A 4,348-nucleotide genomic window follows, 5' to 3' on the forward strand; every position below is an offset into this window, starting at 1 on the left:
AACGTTAGTAAAATCTTCGGCGTGGTTCTACCAGAGGGTGAAAACTTCACCTACCCGATCACAATCTTTCACAATGTAACTTCAACCAAAAATTCCATGGAGTGCGCCCATTGGAACTATAGTACCACCAGTCAAAATAGAAGCTACTGGAAGAAAGATAGCCAAGCTAACAGCGGTTCAACCATAAGTCAGTGCGAGTTTTGGCACACCACCCACTTCGCCCTCATTCTCACCAACAGTGCCCAAGACATGAACTACGACGTGCTAGACTGGATTGCCACCATCAACTCCTCCCTCTCTCTTCTAGGTCTCTTGGGGATCATCCTCACCGCTATTCTCTTCAAGAAGTGGCGACGCAACATCGGAAACCGCATCTTGCTCAACTTCTCCTGCGCCATCATCATCCAAATCGTGACGTTCTACATAGCGAGTACCGTCAATAGACACTCCGATAGTACCTACTGCACTCTAGTCGGGGTCCTCCTCCACTACTCCATCGTTTCCCAGTTCTGCTGGATGTTGACCATAGCGGTTTTGCAGTTCAAGCGTTTCGTCCAGGTTTTTGTGTCTTCTCCGAAGTACCTTCTCCTCAAAACGTGTGTCTGTGGCTGGGTTTTTCCCATACTCCCGGTTATGCTTGCTTTGGTTTTGGACAACGAGAAGTACGTCATGGGTGATCTTGGTCTTTGCTATCCAACGGGACTCGGACTCTACTTAGGGGTTTGGGTACCAGTGGGTATTATCGGTACCATCAACTTCATCATTTTCCTGTATATCATATACAGCGTGTTTAAAAACAACGTGGAGTACCGCAGCGGAAAGAACGACGGTAAACACCAATGGAGACTCTTCATCCTGCTTTTCTTCATGTTGGGATTGGTCTGGATGTTCGGGTTTTTAACTGGGTTTAGTTTCGGGTTTGCTTTCGCGTGCTTGTTTTGTTTCACGGCGACATTACAAGGGTTCGTGCTTTTTCTCTACTTTATAGTTTTCAATGTTAACACTAGATACCTGTATGCGCAAGCTTTTCAGAATTTGTTGTCAAAGAGACTTAAGTAATTGTCATATTGTGTTTACTGACGATGCAATCAATATAAAAATATTTGAAACATGGATCGAGATATTGTTGTGTACCTAAAGAGATAGACTATTGAAAATCACATCATTTATTGCGATATCTTCGTACAGGTTAATCCTCGATATGCTAATCCATTACAATCATGTTAAAATTAACCGCCGCTTTGTGCAGCTAAGTACTTGTACATCTGCACAAAGATATGCTCGGAAGCCACATTTTCTCTCTACTTTGTCTCGTGGGGAAATCGTCACTCGAAACTGTAAGTCCACAATCTGTAGTTTTTTAATCTGACGAAAAATTTCTAGTGTGACTTGATCACAGACACGACTAACAATGTAGACTGGCCATCAACTGATACTAAAACCATTTCTTCACCTATATGTCTCAACCAAAACAACGAATTTGTGTATAGAGAGTGTCTAGATGGTCAGTGGGACACCAGTCCTACTTGTTCGTCTACCCAAAAGGACACATTGCCGCAGTGTCCCGACAAGTTCGTAGACGCTGGAACCATGTGTTATATCCTTACAAACGAGACACCTTTTCCCCCGCAATGTCCATCAGAAGACGTTCTACCCTTCGAGCTCTACAAAGACATTGTTACTGAAGACAATCTAGGACCAGTTTGGGTACCCGCGAAGCGTGAAGGCCTAAATTTCATGCGATGGCTGGAACCTAGTTGGTTATACAAAACCGAAATTACTGACTACCAATTCACCAAACCCCTCAAAGAAAAACACTGTTTGATCTATTTCGAGAAAGAGTTTCTTCTAGTTTCTTGCAACGACACGTACCGAGGAGTTTGTGCCTATCGAAAGCTAGACCAAATTAAAGACAACCTGTGCGGATCGTTTTTCACCTGCACCAGAAGCACCTTCAGCCCAAAATCCAAGTGCTTCTGCTACGCACCAGCCCTCCAATTCCTAGACTACCCTCTAGCCGAGTTCACCGAACCTTACCAATACAACATCTACAAAATCCTGTCCAACGACACTTGTGCCATCGGACTCACCAAAAACACAGACGGGAAGTACGTTTGGAGTAGATCTAAGTCAGAAATTGCCTACACGTTCTGGTCTTCGAATGCCACTTTCGGCGACACTTATATCTTTGGGGCTGGAACCCCAAACGGGTGGGTCTTGACTCAGACCCTTCTAGCCTGCTCAATTTTTGCCAAATACCCCGAAAGCGACAAACCATCGCTCGAATTTGTCTTCAACGAAACCAACTACCGGTTTTCGCTAACTGTAGTCAACCCCGACAAACTAAAGTCATACAAGTCGGGTCCGCTGATCTTCTGCTTTGCCAGTACCAATGGTCTAAAGTTGGGCTACGTTTACCCCACGCTTAAAAAAATCAGAAGCTTTGGAGACTCGGTTTTGTATGCCATCGACCCGTGGAAAAACGCGTCGGGTGACTATTGGTGCCAAGCGTTCAGACTAAGCGATCTACAAATCATCGAAACGGAGAAGATTTTTTTGAGACCGAACAACGACTCGGAGTTTGTGGGTTTGTTTAAAATTCGGTACCAAGACGACATCAATCCTTTAAGTCAAGACGGTATTGCTATGATGGTAAGCGGTTTGGTCGAACGTGTCGAGTATCCCGGAGTGGAAGATATCAAAGTGATGGAGATAGTAGATTGGGACGAAGATCAACAATTGTTGTCTGTCAATGTCCACCTTATTTCGACTGTACAGATACTTGCAGACGAATGGGACAATCATTTCTTGGCTTTGAAGGTTTATCTTGAAGATGTCTACAAAGAAGACGCAGACGTAGCTTTGGTTGACTTTTTGAGTTCAGATTTTTGTAGCTCGGAACATGGTGATAATCTCACTTGGCCTAAAGCACCCATTGGTTCAGTGGTGAGTCCTGTGCAGTTCTGCTTCAAACCCGATGGTTCTCCTGTTACTAGGGCCTGCGAAGGCGACTTTGTCAATGGTGGTCGCTGGTCAAATTTCGACGATTGCGAGATTTTCACGGATTCGCGGATCACCCCAAAGTTACGACGCATCTTCAACACGTCAAACCAGTTGATCGACGAAATTGAAGAAGTGTCCCAAAACTACCACCTCTTTACGTCTTTGGACGTCTACTTAGTCGCCACAGTGTACAGCGAGTACTTGTACATGTCCAACATTCACGGTTTCGTCCACACCATCAACAACATTCTCAAAATCGACAAAACCATACTGAAGGAAGCCCAACTGAAGATGAAAGCCACCGACAAACTTCTACATTCCATAGACAACGTCAACTTCGCACTTCGGAAGACGTTCGAATACAATCTTGACAATTTCGTCTTCATGTCGCTAAACCCGACTGAATTGAGCGGTTTGGTGGTGACCCAAAAACGACAAAAACTCGTCGTGGGTAAACTAGTACGCGACTACACCTTCGACAAAATCACGAAGATCAAAAATTTAGAGAGCGCGATTTGGGTGAGTCCAGATTTTCGTAAAAGTGCGAAACGGATCACGATTTCGATGTATGTAGACGACGCTTTTTTCCCCCAGAACGAAACCGTCACGACTAGTGTCGTTTTTAATATTGTATCGCCAGAGTACTTCAACGGGCCTGTGTACATAGTGCGTCGGAACGACCATCGTCACCACCACCAGTCCCAACAAGACTATTGCGCCTTCTGGGGGTACAGTTTACGCAACCAGGGGTCGTGGAAGTACCTCCGAAAAGCCAAAGTATCGGCGGATTTTTCAGTGTGTAGCTTTTGGTACCCGGCGAACTCTGCCATAGTCACTCTCGACAACGACAATGACCATGACAATCCCGACGTCGACAGTGTCACCGACGACTTAAAGGACCTGCTTCAGTCGAACGACTCAGTTCCCGAAACCATGGAAAAACTGTCAATCATCTCCGAAAAGTACCGTCACTTTGAACCCGTCGACTTGTCTTTCGTCGGAAAGATTTTGCAACGGGTTAGAGGCCATGACGAAGTCAATTTCACGAACCTGGCAACCACTATCAGCAACATCCAACAAGTAGATCGGGACATTCTGATGCAAAGTCAAGTGCAAGGGTTGGCCACCGACACGATTTTAGCTCACGTGGACTATATTATCAAAAACCACAATTTTGACGATTTGGTTGAAGTCAAAACCGACAATTTCGTAATTCTGGTGGTCGAAGTAACCGCGAATTTTAGTGGGGTGGGTTTTTTCCGCCGCCACGACTCTCTCGAGCCTGTGATTTTGGATGTCAATGTATCGATTGACGACGTATTTGATAAAGATTTTTTTGATAGCG

This window comes from Zophobas morio, unplaced genomic scaffold (assembly GCF_036711695.1).
Source record: "Zophobas morio isolate AGI-343-1 ecotype UQ-CSIRO unplaced genomic scaffold, CSIRO_AGI_Zmor_V1 ptg000010l, whole genome shotgun sequence".
Lineage (NCBI taxonomy): Eukaryota > Metazoa > Arthropoda > Insecta > Coleoptera > Tenebrionidae > Zophobas > Zophobas morio.